Source organism: Mustela putorius, unplaced genomic scaffold (assembly GCF_011764305.1).
Source record: "Mustela putorius furo isolate JIRA1106 unplaced genomic scaffold, ASM1176430v1.1 tig00000827_pilon_pilon_pilon, whole genome shotgun sequence".
Classification (NCBI taxonomy): Eukaryota; Metazoa; Chordata; class Mammalia; order Carnivora; family Mustelidae; genus Mustela; species Mustela putorius.
Genome location: NW_025421489.1, coordinates 6,666,779 through 6,687,778, shown reverse-complemented (window position 1 = coordinate 6,687,778; position 21,000 = coordinate 6,666,779). Strand labels below are relative to the sequence as shown.

Sequence of the window (21,000 nt, the reverse complement as noted above, 5' to 3'; positions counted from 1 at the left end):
TCTGAAAATAGAGAAGTTAATGTCAACTAAAGCTGTTTATTTTAATTCAATCCAAATCACATGCGTTAGAGTAGCTAAAACACACACACAGAGTGTAACGAGCATTATACTTGAAAGGAAAAGATACGATCTTCCATTCTCCACCAGAAAGGAAGATAACAATATACACATGGAAACTTGAAAGAAAAATAAAAAGAAACAAAGGATGAAAGGAAGGAAAGGAAAGAAAGAAAGGGAAGAAAAGGGAAGAAAATCCATCAAGTGAGATTGCTTGGGTAATCATTTTTTGTTCTCTTTTTTTGCAATTTTTCTTATTTTGTGGAATATTAAATAATTGTATGGTCTAATTTACCTCTCCTGTTCCTTACTTTCTTTACTATTTTAAGTCTGAAAAGAAGAAGCTGGTGACAATGGTAAGCAGCTAGGTTCCACCCCATTTGTATTTAACCATTGTATTTTGTATCAACAGATTTTTCCAGTGATTCACACCAGTTCACCAGTCATTACACAGTGAGCGCTAAAGTTGATTGGAATCTGATTTTTCCAAGATCTTTATTAATTTACCAGGAGATTCTTTTCCTTCCAAAGAATTGCTTAGAGCAAAAGGTCATCGTCTGCAAATAATACTCATGACCAATGGAAAGGAAAAAATAATTATGTAAAGAGTTGAAAAGTCAACTTGGAAGATTTCTTGTGTTCATTTTCAGTTTTCAGACCAAAATTTATAGTGTAGTAGAAGGAAAAGAGCTTTTATAATTTTGTGTCGTAGCCTTATTTACATCTTTGAACAGCTTTGGCATTATTAGTCCTCCCCTACACACACCGTCTCACTATTTCTGAGATGGGAACATTGAGGCTTAGAGAAGCATATAGACTAATGAAGTCCAAGGCCACAAGGTTAATTGTAATAGAGTCTATTGCCACATCTTTATTACTTGAAAGCAGACACTCTTTTATGACTTCTTGTTGTACTGACACTCTTATTGTAATGTAATGTAGCTTTCCGTTCTTAGTAATTTTCTTTTGTCTGAAGTCTAATTGATGTGATATAACACCTTTCTTATGATTGGTATTTTCTTTATACATCTTTACTTTCATTCTGCCTATAACATCATAGTAGAAATGAGTTTCTCATAGGTACCATATTTGGTTGAGCCACTCTGCCAATCCCTGTCCTTTAATTGGTATATTTAAAACACTTAACATTTAATGAAATTGTCAATATTTTGTTAGAAGTTAAGTCTGACACTTTATTATTATTTTTTTCTACTTGGTTTATTTGAGTGTTTCCTTGCTTCCCTTTCCGTGCATTCCTATGGTTTACTTAATCATCTTCTAGTGTTCCTTTAGCTTCAGTCATAGTGTTTTTTGTACATCTTTTTGTATTTTTTAGTGCTTACTTTAGAAATTCTGTAACACATTTGAAACTTATTCATAGTCTAATGTTAGTGTTTTGCCACTTAAAGTGAAATGTAGGTCCCTTACCCCCACTTAGGTTCCTTTTCTCTTCCCATTTTATAATTTAGTTGTTTTACATGTCTTATTTATATGTTGAGAACTACATTAAAATATGATTTTGATTTCAACCATCTAGCATCATTTGTAAAACTCAGAAGAAGAATTGTAGTCTATTGTATTTACTCATCTATTTACTAGTTCTATAGTTCTCTCTTACTCTGATGTTCTAAGTTTCCTTCTGTTGCCATCTCCGCTGTCTTTGCTTCTTTCAACAGTCCTTTTAAATCAGGTCAATGAGTAGTTCTTTGTGTCTGAGTATTCCTAAAAAGTCTTCCATCAGTTTTCTACCTTTCAGAGTTATCTGTTGCTTGTTTCATTGATTTCCTCTAGCGTTTTAGGTGTGATAAATGGGAGATGTGCTTCTCCATGCTTCTAGAATGGAAGCCCTCCCCATATTCCCTTAACTGCAGCATCCTAAAATCAGAAAGTGGCTGCTGGTAGCCTCAACAGCATGCATAAGAATAAGGACATTTTCCTTTTTCTTCTTTCTCAGAGTCTAGAGTCCAAAGACCAGCAGGTCCTTCCCTGTTCACCTCTCTCACACTCTGAAACAAAGTGCATCTGGCTTGTAAATGTTCTATGGATAAGAGTGTGAGCTGTGTCAAAGTGGATAAAATGTTGAGGGGGAAATTAGGTGGAGGAACTTTTTTCTTTGTTTTCTTTTCAAAATATTTATGAGTGGATGAGAGAGGGAAGTTGGGGGAAAAAAACTCAAGTTAGGAACAAGAGAAACAGCAGCTAACAATTATTTGCAAGGACTATACCAGGCTATTTAGTATTTTCAATCGTATGGTGCTCTATGAAGTCACTATTATTTCAGAGTTTAAGAGACTTGGAAATTGAGGCTCAGAGACAGATCTTGCAGAGCTACATAGTGATAGAGCTGTAGTGAATTCAGGTCTCCCTTCAAAGGGGAGTAAATTAGAAATATTAGAAATATGAGAAGTAGCTGGTATACTTTAAGTGCTCAAAAATGAGAATTATAGTCATAATTATTATTGTGTAGTTTATTTTTTTGTTTTTTAATTTTTTAAGATTTTAAAAATTATTTAAAATTTTAAATTTATTTTAAAATTTTATTTGAAAGAGAGAGAATGCATGCACGCACCAGCTGAGGAGGGGAGGGGCAGAGGGAAAGGAAGAGAGAGTCAGAGAAGCAGACTCCCCACTGAGCATGGTGCCTGAGGCCTGGCTCTTCCCAGGATCCCGAGATCATGACCTGATCCTAAACCAAGAATTAGAAGCTTAACTGACTGAGCCACCCAGGCGCCATTTTGTAGTTTAAATGATTATGTGATCTAAGCATATTCCTAATTTTCTAGTCCTGAAGCTCAGGAGCAAAATCCGATGTGTATATAGAACAGAATAGAAATTTTTCTAGCAGTGGTGTTTAAATACAGACCTTCAGTCCCTCAAAAACAGGAATATCTAACAATAACAGAAATACCGCCAAACAAGAGTCTGAAGACCTTTCTTCTTTTTGAAAGGCTCACCTTCAGGAGTGGCTCTTCACTGATTTTCTTCATCTAAGTTAGCACCCTAATATTTAAAATGTCTCAGCTCTTCTCAGGAATTGTGGAGTCTGTTCAGGGAGAGCTTGACTCAATTCAACCCCAGCTTTGTAATGACTGAGAGTGACAGAGGATTTGGTTCTAGGGGCCTGTGAGGAAGAAGGCTTCCACAGAGCCTGCTGACCCCAAGCACTGCTCTGCACTGGCCGCAGAAACAGCGTGGAACCCGGATTCACATACTGCTGTGACAAAATTAAGGATGTTTTATGTTCTTGGTGGTCTGCAGCTTGCTCTGAGTTCAGCCAGGCCTGCTCATAAACTGATAAACTCAAGTGTATTTACATTATAATTTAGCCCCATCCTGAGGTTGGTCATCAATAATATTATAGAAATTTAAATCATACTTCCTACTCATCAAATTCTAGGAATCTCCTTTGAGTTTTGAACCTAAATCCTCTCCAGTGGTTTTTCTGTTCTTTAAAATGTCTGACTCAGTAAAACTCCTATCCATTTAGCAATTGAGAAGCAAATGCAGTTTCTAGTTGTCAAAAGCTCATGTTCAATCTGAATTTCAATAATTGTCCTTTAAGATCAGGCTGTTGGTGTTTTCTCACATCAGTAAGAAAGGGATTCAGACAATTTGGGTCTCTTTAAGCCCTTTAATTCTCCAAAAGTCCCTGATCTGTGTCAATAGCTGAGTAAACTTTTAAACAGGTATTTAAAACCTGCTCATCTGAATGTACTACAATAAAATAAATTAAATGCTTATATTCTGCTTCAATATTTTCAGCTTCCCCTGAATAGCTCATAAACTAGAGAGCTGAACAACAAAGAAAACACACAGTCCTGATCAGTTTTTCTCTTCCATTAAAGCAGTGAACCCGATTTGCCAAGTTCTCCGCACACCGTCTTGATGAACCCTACAAAGTTGGACACACCATGTTTCTCTTGGGACTTAAAGGAACTAGTGAGCTGTTTCCCCCCTTTCTTTGCAGGCGTTCCATCACTAGAATCAGTCCTTTCAGATTTCCATCTATGCTTTCGGACTCCATTTGAGCCTTTTGATAATGTATACATCGTAGCTATCCAGATACTATCTTCTTGCCAGCAATGTCAAGCAGGTCAAACCCTGGGTTTCGATGAGCAACGCGAGGCTGTGCCACGTTCATGCAGTCTTCCATTCAACAAAACGGGAGATTAGCCTATGAGAGATCAAGACAGTTGCTGTTTCCAACCTACAGCCAGTTGCAGGCAGAGTCGGGAAGTCCCATCCAGGCTCAGAATAGGATATAATGAACCTGGACTGCGGTGGTCCAAAAAAAGGCTTTGCAGGGGAGGTGGGTTTTCTAAGCCTAAGTGGTAAGAAGCACAGCGGGTAGGTAGAGTTCAAGGTCCCCGCAGACTCTGCAGGAAGAAAATCTGGGAAAGATAGGTGGTGCAAATGCTGAGAAACGTAGGTAGGCCTGGAGGACCGTCCGCATACTGGTATTTTCTGACCTGGAGATATTAAACAGAAGTTGTTGATGGAATTTTTTTTTTTTAAGTAAAGTAAGTCTCAAGTATCACCTGTTTAAAAACAACAAAAAAGAGAGGCTTGCCTTCACCTGAGTAGGGGTTGCGAGGGTTGAAAAATTGTGGGAAAGAGCATATTTTAAAAAAAGGTAATAGATTAACACAGGCATTGATTTCCCCTATTCTGCATCTTCTGGAGGACAAGTACGACGTAAATTGGTCATTAAAGCTTTTTTCACCTCAGACAACAACTGCAGCTTTCCTAAAGGGCATGTGTAAGGATGACTTCCCTTTCAGGGTAACGGTCTGCTAAGCATTTCTGGGTCGATAAGAAGTTATTAGATCATGTATGGGATACCAGTCGAGTGGCAGGACATAAAAGCACCATTAACTCAAGTGTAAATGTGCATTACTGTATCTTGAGGGTCACAGGAAGCAAGCTGGACAGTTAACTGGACACATTTGATGAGTTAATACAGACCCTGTGAAGTGCAGTGGAAATCATGTAACCTTAAAAATAAACTGAGTATGTTTGTAAATGTAGGGTTTTGACTGTATGGCATTGTGGCTATAAATCATGGGGAAATGTGCAGAGAGGATCTCACTCTCCTAGAAATGGCTTCTGATTATTCCTAATAGTATGTGGTTTGAAAATGGGCGTTTCAACCAATGCAGGATTTTTACCCCAAAAAGTGAAAATAAAAATCTATCTTACAGGCGCTTCAGTTTTAATTGCTAATGCATGTGCATTTACAGTGTCGTGTTCATTTTCATTTGCATAAAAACCTTATTAACAAAGGACATTATCTTGCATGTAGATGCTTGCTAAAAGGAAATCAGCTTGCTGGCAGAGAATATTCTAAACTGCCAATCTCACTGGGAGCCTGCTGTAAAAACATCTGCAGCTTGGAAGAATTGGAGAGGGCTAATAACAGTGACTATAATTAATAGTTAATTGTTTTAAGGAAAGCAATTAGCAAATTGAGCTGCTACTTAATCTACACAATTAAAAACAAGGAGCAAAAAGAATTCAGAAAAAGGAAGCAATGTATCTTGTATCTGCTCTTGTTTCTTATGGAGATGCTTGGTTTTATAAATTTCCTTTTTGAAATATACCTGAGCGGATAGGGATGATTTTAGCTCTTCAGACCTGGTTTATTTCATTTTTCTCTTCTGTCTGCCTGTAATTGCTACAGCTTGCACTTTGGTTATTATGTGTTCAGATTCGATCTTGTATTCTACTCTAGACCTTCCGTTTTCATACTGACATTAGCAAACTGCACTTGGGTGAGTAGCAAAGTCCAAGGTGGTGGACGTTGTGAAAACTGGCAACGTTCTGTCGGCAGAAGAGATTAGGCAAAGATGTGTTTACTGACTTTTAGTATTTGAGAGGTTATGTTTTAAGCATTAGAGATATCACATAGTTAGAAAAAGCTGATTTTAGGACCAGTAGATTAAAAGGAGGAAAAAACTTGCCATTTACCAACTCCCAAACACCCGAATAATTTTATAACAATAACATCCCCACTCAGCAGCAAGTCACTGGAGCTGAAACTTGCAATCATTTCACCAGTTTTATTTTTTAAAGATTTTATTTATTTGAGAGAGAACATGAGCGTGAGCCCGAGTGGGCGGGTGGTAGGGGCAGAGGGAGACGAAGAAGCAGACTCCCCATTGAGCAGTGAGCCAGAACCAGGACCTTGGATCATGACGGGAGCTGAAGGCAGACACTTAACCGACTGAGCCACCCAGGTGTCCAACTTGCTTCACCAATTTTAGATGCTGTCCTAGTCTGTTCAGACAGCCATAACAAGCATACCATACTCGTGGTTTATACAGCAGACTTACATTTCTTCCAATTCTAGAGGTTGGGAAGACAAGATCCAGGCACGGGCAAATTCAATGTCTGATGAGGGCAGCTCCCTGGTTCCTAGATGGCCATCTTCTTGTTGTATCTGCACGCGATGGAAAGAGCGCTAACTAGCTCTCTGGCCTCTTCTTTTGAGGGGACTAATCCACCTCATGACTTAATTACCTGACCCAAACCTCGCTTAACAAATATCATTACATTGGAATTAGGGTTTCAACATATGAAGGGATTTAAACATTCAGTCCATAACACTAGGACATATATGTCTTACTCCCTCCACACCCCTTGCTGATACACATCATCATGCCCATGGTTTTCATCACTGTGCATGCATCTTGATTTCATGACACTATACTAATTAATGGTACTCGTTAAGTCCCTGCAGGCATTTGAGCCTTGTCTTCTGACCTCTGTGGTCTCTTCTAGTACCTAGTGTCATGAAGCTTTGTGCTTCAAAATGACTAGCTAAATTCAAGTTACTTTTATTTGTTTAAGTGAATATTTTACTCAATTAACTTGTATTTGTATGGTTCTTCTAAAAACAGAACCTTTTGGTTTCATAGTTTAGAAGGCATAATTTGGTATATGGACTTGTCTAAAATCATCTTAATTTTATGAGCTAGAATTAAGAAATGGAGCTAGAATTGAGATCCGCACTACATCATTAGAAGACAATGGATGAAGTATAGAGTATTCGCAATTTTGTGGATGTTTCAGAGGGACCATTTCATCTCTGTTGATCATCGACCTCATAACTCTGTAATGAGAGCCTACCCCCCAGAAAGCTGTGACACCTAATTGGGGATTTGGAGAGTATTCCAAGATGATGTGATTCTTGCTTTCATAGAGGGTATGTTCTGAGATGGTTAGTTGACTTAAGCCATGCATTACATGTATGTGAACAAAAACGAAGGTTGACAGTTAATTTTAGTTTTATTCTTTCCACTGAAGTCTCCATTATGCCTATTGTCCTCTCTTCTTTAAAGCTGTGGCTCTAGCTTACAGGGGTCAAGGGGTTAGACAAGGCTTTTGTCGGAGAGTTGTATGGTCTGTGCTATTCACAGAGGCACTAGCCAAGAAAGGCAAGGGATAATCACCCAGCCTCCATTCTGCATGCCAAGACCATGCCAACCCCAAGCCAAAGCCAGTACCCCAGGGCCACTCAAGAAAGCAGAGTCTCTGTGCCCCACCCAGGAGACACCTGCTTCTAATTTGCGTGAAAGCACTCTCCAGGCTAATGGAGGCCCTGAGGCTGGCTTTGCACCTCTGCCTACTGCGAGTTGAGGGACACAGCTTACCCTAATTCGTCCTTTTATGGGCTGTTTCTTGATGTGCATATGTATGTATGCATGTTGGAATGGGAAGGGGATTAGACATACATCAGCAGTAACTGTTCACTCAGCATGGTCTTGGGGATCAGGAGGGAGGAGCTATGACTGCTGGGGAGGTTTCCCTCTCCTGGTCATTAATCTGGTGGACGGGAGAGTACTCACTTAGCACGGGTCCCATTATACCTGCTTTATGGCTTAATTATGCGGGACAGGTCTTAGTGAAGAAGAGGGAAGAAACATTTGACCCTTCAGAGTGTGTATATGGGACTTAACTGAGAGATTTGAATGGCAAAATGTACTAGTGATTCTAACACTAAAACTTGTTTTTAAAGTTCATGAAGTTGGTCTGAAGTGCCAGAAATTCCCATTTTGGACTGGCTTCAAGGCAACAAGAGCTCAGACACTGACTCATCGAACTATTTCCTTTCTAACATACATGGTACCAAACATTTTTGAGGGTTGAAAAAAAATAACTGAACTGTTGTTCAAATCCTTTGAGACTCTTAAACACAGAGCTCTCTTAATTTTGAGACTTTGGGATTCCAAAGGAAATCTGATCACTAATACGTGTCTGCGTTGTTGTTGTTGTTTATTTGTAACACGCCCAAATGCTATTTGGCCAAAAGTGTTTATATTTGAGAAACCTTTTGAGTCATTTTTATAGGCGGCTCAGTGCTTTATTTCTTTAGCCCAGGAAGTTGCAAGTTGCCGGCGTGAAATAGAAAAGTATGTTATTGAGTTCTAGTTTGATTTAGAAAGAATAAGGTTTCATGATTTTGCTAAAAGGTTTATTTCTCTGACAGTCCACCCCCAAATATTACTTAACAGCTGAAATTTCTCTTAGGTGACCTGTCAGGAAAGTTTTGCTTAATTAGAACATTGTCAATCCAAATCACTTTACAAAATACAAATACACTTATATTCAACACAGTAGAAGAGTTTCTAGGAGAGAAGGGCTTATATAATCTTTTTTTATGTTGCTATAATGTTATTCTGAAGGCTTGGCATTATGGTACATATTTGTTAAACTGAATAGTTTTCATCTGATGCACGCAGAAAAAAAGTGTTTTACCCAAGTGCTACACGAAGGCAAGTAAAGATAACTTGTAAAAAAAGAAAAAATCATGGCAGTCAGGGGAAGGTGAAAGGAAAAAAAGACTGAGAAAACCGCATCTTTGCCTCACTTGCAAAAAGAGGTTTTTTTTTCTAACAAAAATTCATATGTGAGAGCTGCTCTAGTTTTGTATCAAATAAAGTTGAAAATATTCAGCTCATCTTGCTATTGTTAGTTATCAATACATAATTTATCCTATTCCCTCAAATTTACTATACGAGCAGGCAATTAGGTTGACCTCCCAGGTACATGGAGGCCTCAGATTCCTTAGCAGGGGTCCTGTAGTATTGGCCAGTAATGTCCTTATCTATTTGTTGGAGAAAACATTGAAACAGCAATGGAAAATGATCTCTCTGAGTAGCAAAGTGATTAGCGTGCTTTGGAATAGAACTTGTTGTTTGGGGTTTTTTTGTTTGTTCTGAAAAATGGCTTTTAATCACCAGACCATTATGTCTAATGTGTAAATCATTCGGAGGAGCTATGAGAAGAAGACAGAAAACTTGGGTCCATGTTTCTTTTTCTCACCGAGGAGCAGATTTTGATAAAGACATTCAGCTTCTTGAATGTTTAATTTCTGCGCCAGTAATGTAGGTCTTGGTACCCATGAGTCTGCTTGCCCTACCTGCGGAGACTTGGAGCTAATAAAAGGTACTGAGCTCCCCACGTGGCAGGTGTGGTTTCCTAGTGCCCATTTTATTACCATCTGTAGAGATACTAGAATGGCCTGTTCCGTATGACAATGAGGTTGTATTTCTTATCTATTACCTCTCTGTGCTTTTTGGGAGGTTGACAGAAAATGGATTCAAAATCGGGGCCAAGTTAAAGGTCTGCAGACTGCTACTATATAGAATATAAATGTGTGGACCTGCTCTAGACAGCACGGTTAACTCACTTAACTTCCAGCAGTGACACCAGTAAGCTGTATTTAACATCAGAGCGCCAGAGAAGGTCACCCAGGTCCTGCAGGGAAGTCTGACAACCTTATTGCAGCTCAGCGAGGACCACAACGAAGCCAGAGGCAGGGAGTGCTTAAGTGAGCCTCGGCCCACCAGTGAATTTATAACCTGGTGGTACATCGCACCCCTCAAACAGTTGTCTTTCAAGCGGGCCTCAGGTGGACAGTCTGATAGACATAATATAACAGACTCGCAAAATAGTAAGGCAGTTGCTGTGAATGATTGTTCATTTCAGTGTATACGGTGCCAGAAGGCATGCAGAGACTTGGGTCTGTGTTGTTGTTGTTTGTAAAATCAAATGGCATTTGCATCAGCATCTTTGAAAATAAAGACGGTATCTGAGTACTCCATTGTGGAGTTCTATGCAAAATTATATTTTACTTAACTAACCTGCGTTTCACGCAGCCTTCTCCCCACCTGGAGTGAGAAACTGCAGTTGCGGGGGTGGAGGAGGTGGGTTATGAAAATCACGGACTGATGAGTCAGGTTTTCTGTGCAGGATCTGTCCATTCCAAGCTTGGCTTTCATCAGCCTCTGTGGGATGGTACTTAGGTGAGGAATAACATTCCCTGAGTTGGAGTTGCCTGCTGGTTCCCACACAGTGAAATGAGAAAGCATGCAGCCTGTGAGCTTTTCCAGTGACGGTCTCGGGCCCGAGTATATCAGCTATACAGTGTGCTCATTATACCTATTTAGGGCAATTAGAGAGTCCCCACGTATGGACATTTCCTGCATCCACATGAGTGCCTTCAACAGAACAAGTGATCTGTAACATCAAGGAGTTAGAATTCGTGTTCTCCCTTATTTTCCAAGATAGGGCAAGGATGAGTAAATAAACTTTGGAGGGTAAAAGAGAGGACACAGAATGTAACTCTAGCTGGCAGGTTTATACCAGGACTGAATTTGGAGAAAGCAAAACTGCCAGTTACACAATACTCTCCATGAATTATGAATCTGTGACTTCATGCTAATCCTGAAGTAGCAATAAAAACAAGAAAAATAATGATTCTTAGTCATGCTTAGCCGAGGATCCAGGTGACTTTATGTCACCATTTAAAGAGCCTGTGTCCCCATTCCAGCTTAGTTTTATGGGATTTACAGTTTGGCACTGAGAAGATGGCAGCAAATGAAAAAATAATTAATGGGTATAATTGCCTTTTTAACTGTATATTTACTTTGCGAAGAGTAAACAGGCCAGATGTAGGATTCTATCTGTGGTTGTTACAATGTCAGAAAATCACCCAAAGGAGTAGAAGAGAAGGGGTTATTCACTAGAGAGGCACCCACAGGTAGAAATCTGCATGCAGGCCTCACTGTGTTTTCTTGGCCGAGGAATAACAACAGGCAATGGCAGGATGGGTGGATGGGAACCCTTTCTCCACAATAGAAGTTGGGGGAAATGGGGAAATGCAGAATTACTTTTTACGTGTTCCTGTTGTAGGGGAGAGAATAATGAGAGTGGAATCCAAATGTCAGTCTTGCTTGAAAGTATGTCCTTCCCCATCGCCAACAGTGCCTTTGAGAAATGTGGCCTGTGGAAGACTTTCTCATGAAATGAGAAAGCATGTGGTGGCGTATCAGTGAGACAGGATGATTATTTGAATATCCATCCACCAATAAGAGGCCTTGACATTTTGATTGCTGTGTCATTTAGTAAGACAGACTTCAGAAGTTTCCAAGTAGCTCCTGACCTAAGGACTTTTCCGCAGTTGGATAATGGTTGTTGTCTCGACTCTTTCCGTCTCTTTCCGTGCCCTGCTTTCTTCTGCTCGAGCCCCAGACACATCAGCCTTTCTTTCCTCTCTTTTTCCTTCTCTAATTTACCAGGAAGCCGATGTTCCTGACAAAATTCAGTCATGTTTATTCATTTATCGGGTAGTCCTTCAACTTGTTTTTTAGTGCCTAACACATTCCAGGCACCCTGCTAGAATTCTGAGAATCCAAAGGATTAAAGAAAAGATCAATGTCACCTGGAGAACGAACACAGAGCATTAAACTCCAGTAAATCCAGGTAAGATGTGAACCACACCCACTGAACACGCAGTGGGGAAGTAGAGGTGACACCGCTTCGAAGAGCCTAGAAACCTTCCCAGACCAGGTTGGTATTTGACTTGACTTGAGGATGAGTTGACATTTTTCTAACGAAGGAGGAAAGAGGGGCAATCCACGTAGAGAAACAAGTTTACAACAGCAGAGAAGCATGAAAAGAAATACCTTCCTGGGATAATGAGGAGTTCAGTGTCATTGTATATCGTGAAGGACTCTACGCTTGGGGGAGGAAGTAAAGATGAGCTTCTGATGGGCGTTGTATACTATTTATAAGCTTTGTTGCTTAAGGTATCAGGGAGTGAATGAGTACCCTGATGTAATTAAAGCTCTTACAGAAATAGATTTTTATTATGTAAACAATGCCTGTTTTACAAAATTGAGAAGAAGAGGTTAAGTAACTACAAGAAAATAAAGAGTGCTCACACTCGTTAACAGTGTGGTGGGTTCTTGGGAGACCGTCTTAGGACGAAGTGTGTGGTGGGGCTTAGTTCAGCTGACCTTGCCGTGGTAGGGAGAAAGGAGAGCAGTTTGGGCTTTGGCACGTTTTATTTAGAGATGACCCTTGTCCTACCTTTCATCCTAAAGTGTGTCAGCTTTGGCCATCGGAAGGGAAGATAAAGGCTTTTTATCCTTCATTGAAGGGCCCACTCTCTAGAGGGTAATAGTTTTCTACCAGAGAATGGGAGGGGCCAGAGCCCTTGATTTATATATACCTAACCCAAATTTCTATCTTGGAAAGTTAGCCTAAGCTTTAAGTTCTAGAAATACCTTCTGTACATGGAGTAATTAGGTTGTGTTTCAGCAACATGAGATGTTACATAGACTGTCAAAGGAACCTATATTTATTTGAGGACATTTGTTTTCACCTTGTAACAGCTGACTGACATTTTTCTTACTAGAAATCTCTTAAAAAGTCATGTCCTAAAGTTCCCATAGATCTCTTTCTTTCTGACTTTGAAGGTATTTGTACACAAACACAGACTTGAGATCAGTTTTTCTTCTCTTGGGCAGAATGAGAGAATTAAGCAATGGCTAGCAATAAGAAAAGAAAAGAAAAGAAAAAGATTATGGGTCGGGAAGAACACTGTAAGACAAACCTGCTTTTCCACCCAGACACTCTGAGATACTGATACCAGACACTGCCTGATGACCACATGTCCCATCACAATTTCATGTTAGTGTCCCCCAGACTCATTCTATCCTCTGGGCTATTCATATCTAGTTGCTGAAAGATTTATTTATTTATTTGAGGGGGAGAGGGGCAGAGGGAGAGAAAGAAAAGCCGACTCCCCTCTGAGCATGGAGCCTGCCCCACAGGTCTCAATCCCAAGACCCTTGGATCATGACCTGAGCTAAAATCAAGAGTCAGATGCTTAACCGACTGAGCTCCCCAGGAATCCCGAAAATTCTCTTAATGCCATTTACATTTTAGATATTTTACTCTTTGTAGCCCCAAATTCTGAAATTTTATTTGGAAAGACTGTATCATTAAGACATTGTCTGAAATCAGTTTTTAAAATGGGGATGGTATGTCTCGGTTGGAATAGAACTTCAGGAGCAAACATTTACTGATTTATAGAAGGAAAGAACCTTTCTTAAAAAAAAAAAAAAGCTGGGATTTTTTTTTTTTTCCACTTGAGCTCTCTGCAAACCTCTAATAAGGTCTTTAGCTCTGTGATCTTAGCATAATTCACGGTTGTCAAGAGGAGTATTTGCCAACTTAGAGGATTGTTGACTCTTATCAATGAAATGCAATGAAGCTGATATTTGTATTCAGATTTTTTTTTCCATTTTGAGCACACTGGCCCTGTGCCAAATACATAGTATGACTAGAGAAAAAAAGGGTTGTTTCATGATATGCAGAGGTGTACACTGATTTCGCAAAATGTGCCAGCTCCATCTGGGAAGATGGCTAAACAAGTGAAAACAGAAGTGTTTCAGAAAGAAAAAGAAGAGGTGGTCCATGTGTTTGCTGAAAGATGGGATATGCAGCAGCAAGTGTTGTCTTCCCCAAGTGTTGAAAACCCACGGGAAGGACGCTTGTGTGATTTCCCCAGCCACCCTCCTTTGAGTTAACGAAGTACAGATGAAGAGAAGGAGAAAGGGTCATGGGGATCCAGTTCCCCTTGTGAGCTGAATCTGGGCCTTCCTTCAGTAGCCACCGGAGCAAGCTTCCCTTCCTCACTCCTCTCTGGAGGCTGCCCCTGTAGTGCCCGCGGCCGGGCTATGAGCCAGGCTGCCTTTGATGACTGTCCTTAAGCTTCAGCCAAACAGCTGTTTTACAGGTGCACATTGTTCAGCAATTCACAGTTAATACATTATTTAAGAGGTGTGAGTAAATCATTTAAAATATATAGTTTAAATGCTCCGGTGGGCCAATGCAGTAAAGGAGCCCCACAGCAAATCTTTTTGGAAGTAAAGAAGAATTTCTTTATGATGTCAGTAACTATGAGCATCCCCTAGCTTTGGCTTTGTATCTGTGTGATAGATTTAAAGTGGGTAAGTTATATTTTTCGGCCGTTCCTCTCTGCAGAGGTCCAAATTGAGCTTCATCAGCATGCTTATCAACTGTGTTGCTGGCCCCCAACCCCACCCCCGTCCCCGTTAGGAGGGGCAGACACGTCTTGGCAGGAGGAGAAGGCAGATTGCCTGTCAGTGTCTCTGACTGTCTCCTGCCAGGCACATACCTTTCAGGCTTCCCTACGTGTTCCCTGGTTCAGTGAATGAACCATGATGAAATCCCACATACATAGCAAAAAAAAAAAAAAAAAAGACTGGGGCTTTGAGGATGACTAATTCAGGAAATACACTTAATGTGTTTAATTTCAAAACAGGAAATACCTTCTAATTTGGGAAGTTTGGGTCCATAAATGTAGATTTAAGTTAAATAATGAAATCTGATAAAAAAAACTTCCTGCCCGAAGAACTTCCATGGCTGTACAAACAGATTGTTGCTCCTGTGCAGTCACATGCTATTCAGAGAACCTCGTGGTCCCCTGGGGCTCCCGTCCGCATCCTCCCTGTTCCCTTGCCTTATGGCACCAGAATCTTCGCTGTTTTCATAAACATTTTGAAGAAGTAATAGATACCAGCTCAACTGCTGGTGTTATCCTTACTCCTGATCCCCACAGTGCCGCCAGGTTTTTACTAAGGGTCTGGTTTTTTTTTTTTTTTTCCTCATTTTCTTCCTCTTGTCTTTCTTTCCACTTGCTTATTTTTTTTTCTTCTCATGGTACAGAAACATCTTTCCTGATTTTGAATGTATCTTACATTCTTGTCTTCCTTTCTCCCATCCAAGTACCAACAGGCTCAACCCTGCTTAGCTTCTGAGATCAGACAAGACCAGGTATATTCCGAGTGGCACGGCTGTAGACTTTCTCACCTTCCTTCCCGCACCGAGACTGTGTAGTCAGCCAACTGGAGTTGTTACAGAGGCTCTTTTAGCGAGGTTCCAAAACTCATTTAACAAATACTAAAATAAACACGTACTTTCAAAGACTTGCTTTCAACTCCCATTTATTTTTGTGTTTGCCTCACTGTATGGCATTTTATGATTTCCTTGTATTTTTGGTACTCTGCTTTACAATTACGTTTTCTTCTACACAACAAGACACTGACCGTGTATGCCGTCAATTGCAGGAGACCAAAAGATAGCTTTCCATATGAAATGACTTTTGAATAAATTGTAATCTTTTGATAGATTACCCCCATATCTCGTATTAGAGGTTCTAGTTGCAAAGTTTAAAGTCAGAATGTCATGGGAATAAAAAAAAACCCCACGTTCTTTCTGAGCATATTTAAATACCAGCCTTTCCAAACCAAATATTCTTCTGGACTCATTGTGCTCTGCTTAGGTAATCCATCACAGCTGGGATTTGCAGAATCAAGGTCATGACTTTGGGTCAGGTGGAAAGTGATTTGGAGATGCACAAGAGGGGTTTTGGCATATTCAGTTATCTTTGCTTATGTCCCTTTATCTAGAACACCCTTGCTGCCACACATACAACTTCCCTTTGTCAGAGAGGGGCTAGATAATATTTTGAGGGCAGAGTAAAGGAACAAAATCACTGTAAACAGCAGTACTGAGCATGCAGTATTTTTCTTTCATTTGATTTTTGTGAGATCTTAGACAAATGAGTTAATCCATGTCACATCCAAGTTCTTCTCCAAAAGGGACATGGCGCCTACCACATGTGGTTGATGTGCATGTGATCAGTAGCATAGCTTCTGGCCCAAAGTAAGGGCTCACAGTGTGAGCTTCCCCATTGTAATAATGGTGTTGCTCATCTGGGTGGAAAGCAAGGACACACTTTCGTCAGAGTCATGACCTGACTGTGTTTCAGTTCTGCACTCAGATTCAGGTACAATTTGCTAGGGGGTTTTGGCAGCAAAAGAAGAATTATCAGTATAATTTCTACTCCTCTTTCCATGTTGGGTACAGTTGGTACAAAAGAAACATGCAATGTATTAGTTTTGCGGTGTTTTCTATCCAAACTAATTTGCTTTTAGGACTGTTTCTTCAGGGGTTCCCAGAGTTTCTCAAAGAGCCCTTGTATATGATTTAGGTTTTCATCCAGACCTAAATGATGCTCTGTTTCTTTTATCATTAACTTCCTAAATTGAAGCAGGCTGCTCAATGACTTCTTCATTAAGAAAATATCCCAGGAAAAGATCTCTAATGTATCTGAAGAGATATGTTGGCCGTTAGAGCCAACAGTATTTCTGCCTCACTGAGTGTTGGCCTCAGAAATGCCCCAGGGCTGCCCCTTTTCCAGAAAGGGGAAATATACTTCTGTTGAAGATCAAGTGGAGAAATTTTTTAAAAAAATTCATGATCATGCTCAACAAATCATTGACTATTTGTGAGTCTTCTAGCCTTTTCTCCTCTTCTATATGCACTGCATGGTCTGGACCTGTGTCAGAGTTCATGGGTGGTAGAGGTTGCCAGTGGGATCCTAATGGCCTCTGACAAGAGGACGGCCTCTTCACAGGCTTTACCAGCATCCCTGAGCTCCTGAATGTTACCATTAGGTAGCAGGCTGACCAGCTGCTAGAGCCAGGGCTGCGCACTGTCCTGACAGCTGACAGGTGGCATGGGCCTAGAGCTAGAGGAATCGCCAATCCAATCTGGAAAGTTATCATGCTGGGACCTGGTCCATGGAAGAGCCAGAGGCAACGTGAGCTCCAGCTCCTTTCATTTCCTCTTTGAGAGACACATAGGTCATACCTTGGAGCTTAGGTCTGGTGATGACTTCTTCCTCTTTAGCTCCTGTACGACACATCTAGACTGTTGCCATAGATGGTTAGCCGCTGCCAAGCCTCTTTTTGTCTTAGTGCAGTCACCTAACAGAATGTTCAAACTGATATGATTGACCTGCCTCCCACTTTCTTGAGTCCTATTCAGGAGAATCACAGAGGCAAAGAGCACCCCCCAGCCAAGGATGTGTAGTACGCCCATCAACAGCCTAATTGTAAATGACATTCAGTGGAATTATTCTGAAAGCACATTTTAGAACAGTGGCATTATAACCAGTCATTAGAAGGAAAGTTTTGGCAAGAACCATACCCAGGGCGCCTGGGTGGCTCAGTGGGTTAAGCCTCTGCCTTCGGCTCAGGTCATGATCCCGGAGTCCTGGGATGGAGTCCCGCATCGGGCTCTCTGTTCAGCAGGGGGCCTGCCTCTCTCTCTCTCTCTCTCTCTCTCTCTCTGTCTCTCTGCCTAGTTGTTATCTCTGTCAAATAAATAAACAAAATCTTTGAAAAAAAATAAAAAAAGAACCATACCCACTAGATAGGTCCTGTCAGTCTGTTACTAATATGGATCTATAGAATCCATCAGTATTTGTTGAAAATCAAACATAAAGATACGTATTTAGTGTTATTCTGATATAAACAAAGAAAAAGTTTAAATCACTATAAATTGTACAACTTGCTCTCAATGTCTTGATCTCCTTTTAACAAACTTTTTAATGTGTTGATGTGTAATTTACATAGAGAAATATAGATAAATCTTCGTTGCAAGCAAGAGATATTTTCACTGGGTAACAAACATCCGGATAAAGAAATAGAACATTCCTGGAACCCAGAACTCCCCTGTGCTCTCTCTGGTCACTCTCCCCCACCTCTCCTCTGGGAGTCTCTACTACTCTGACTTCTAGTAGCATAGATCAGTTTCACCTCTTCTACACTTTTTATCAGGGGTTGGAAAATATTTTCTATAAAGGGCCAGATAAAAAAGATTTAGACCTGGGGGGAGGGTGCAGTCAGAGAGTCTCTGTTGCAAGTATACAGCTCTGCCATTTCTATGCCAGTTTAGCCATAAAGAATACATAAACATATGGACATGGCTGTGTTCCAATAAATCTTTATTTACAAAAACAGATGCTGGCTGGATTTGGCCCATGGCTGGCTGAATTTGCTGACCTCTGCTTTATATAATGCCTGACAACATGTTTACGAGATCCATCTGGTAGTGCACTGGGACAGGCTAACCCAGCCTCACGTGAGGGCCAACTGGCCATGACTCTTAGCAAGTCCGCATTCAGTGACTTCTTTTTGGTAGCTTGAAATTGTCCATGGTGGAGTCCTTATACAATGGAAATTGGCAAGTGCTGCAGTCATGCGTTTGCCACCCCCACCCCACCTGTCGCAACTCATCTGCCTTGGAATGTGACAGACCTGGGTTTCAGTGGCAATTCACTTGATGTCTCCTAGCCACTCTCTGAAATGGGGACATGGAAACATCCAGAGACAATGTATATAACACAGTAAAAAGGTGGCTGTTGTGTAAGTGTTCTATTCCAAAACAATGACCACATTCTAGAATATTCCATATATGAGCAGATATTGAGAGCTCATCTTAGCATTTTTTAACCTTTTAATTTTAGATCTTTGTATTCTTATTGAGTGTGGAAATGTCTCCAGCATTTGTTCCCTGCTTTTCAATTACAGTGAGACTTACACCTGACCCTCAACTTCTCATACCTAGTCTAACGTAGTATGGTTCTCCACACCTTCAGTTCTATCCTTCATAACTTCATCAGGATTATCTTTTCCAAAGTATGAAATTTATCTGCTTGTGGGGCAAGTTAATGATCTCCAGTGCCCAGAAATCAAACATTCCCCTATAGCATGTCATTTATGGTGCTAATCCCACATCATTGTGTCTCCAGACATTCTGTCTACTCTGCTCTACACTCAGAACCTGCCAAGGGCTTTGGCCATGTTGATGGTGCTTCATAGCATCTCCCACATGTCACCTCTGCCTAATTTGTAAGGGCAGTGCCCATGATACCTCCTCATTTTCCATCCTTTTCTAATCCTTGCATGCACGTACACTCACCCACCACAGAATGAATTGTTTCATCTATGCCCCCATAGTTATTCTAGCTTAACATGTATTATAATATGCACCACATTATAATCAGTTGTTTTTATATCCATTTCTCCTATGAAGTTGCAAGTTCCATGAGGATAGAGACTGTATTTTTCTTCCTAATGTCATCCTATCGTAGCTCGGCTAGGATACCAGTAGATTGCTGAAATGTAAGTCAGGAAAAAGGGGGCATAAAGAAAGTAGTGATATAGTGATGTGGCTTTTTTGCCACAATTTCATTGGAGGATCTGCCATCTCTTGGCAGACTCATTGAAGTAAAATTTTTCTCAGGATGAGAAAGGGCTCCTGGTCATGTTGACATATAAGAAGGAGGCAGTAGCCAGTCCTTGGTAATGGCTCCATCTCCAGAACACCTTTGGGAGAGCTTTTAACCCACTTATGTGGTGTGGTTTTGGTTTTGTGGGATGCCAGTTATAATTGTGGCTTTAGGCACAGTGTAAGCAATAGCTAACACATTTTCCTTCGGTCTTGGATGCCTTTTGCATTTAACTGCTCAGTGGTCATAAAAATTCAAAATCTCTGTTTGCTTGGTGGCATTGCTGGCCTCTCTCATTTGCAAATCTCATACCCATACTTACAACATTGCAATACATTATGTATAGCAAATGTTGCTTATCTTATGTCGCCATATGTGAGTAGCACGGTGGGGAAGCTTGAGTCTCTGACTCAGGCAAAGGCATTAAATGCTTCCTAGGGCAGGAGTGTGATCTCTCAGAAGCAAGAATTTCTGTTACCTGTACTATAGGAAGATACAGTTAGAAAGATAAGTGAGACTGAGTTGTGGATGACCTTGAAATGAAACTTCAGAGATGGGCCTCTGTGGGGTAGGCAAGCAGAAGTAAATGAAAGTTGATTATCAGGGCAGTGTTGTAACAGAGTTGGGTAATAGAAAGATTAAACTGGCAGTTGTGTGCATAATAAATTAGAATAGAAAAAAAAAGAATCAAGACATCCTGTGAGAAGTCCTTTGCAATTGTCCTGATAGGAAGTAATGATGTTCCTAACTAGGCCAGTGATAGTGAGAACAGTGTATTAGTCAAGGTATTCCAGAAAAACAGAGTCAGTAAGAAATACACATCTATTTATTTATATATATATATATATATATAGATAGATATAGATATGCATGTATCTATATGTAGATATAGATATATAGATATATATGTATATATCTATATCTACATCACATGCACACACATGTGCGCGCGGAGAGAGAAAGAGATTGCTAGGTTGATTCACTGAAGGATTGGCTTACATGAGTGTGGAGGCCCAAAAGTCCCACAGTCTGCCCTCCGCAAGCTGGAGCTCTGGGAGAGCTGGGGATGTAATTCATTCCAAGTCTGAAAGCCCGAGAACTAGGATCTCTGATGAACATGCAGCTCAAGATGAAAGGGAGAGGGAACTTGCCCTTCCTCTGCTTTTTTGTTCTATTTGGACCCTCACTGGATTGAATAATGCCTCACCCAAGGGGTGAGGGAAAATCTTCACTCAGTCTAGTGATTCAAATGTGATTCTCTTCCAGAAACATACTCACAGACCCCCAGAAACAGTGTTCGATCAGCTCTCTGGGCATCCCTGCCCTCCATCAAGTTGACACATAACCATCACAAATGGGAAGCAAGGAGTGAATGGATATGAAGAATAGCACTGAGGTCCAGTTGGGTGAATTTCAGAGCCAGTTGTGTATTAGTGGCAAAGGAGAGAAACACTTCAAAGAGTGGAATCCAAAAAGATTTCAAGGTT

General features: G+C 40.6%; 1 protein-coding gene across 1 annotated transcript in view; it reads left to right on the top strand.

Moving 5' to 3' along the window:
- The window catches only part of PLXDC2 (plexin domain containing 2), a 469,330-nt gene that overhangs the window by 84,566 nt on the left and 363,764 nt on the right, over nt 1-21,000 (top strand). The gene's annotated exons all lie outside the window — the stretch shown is intronic.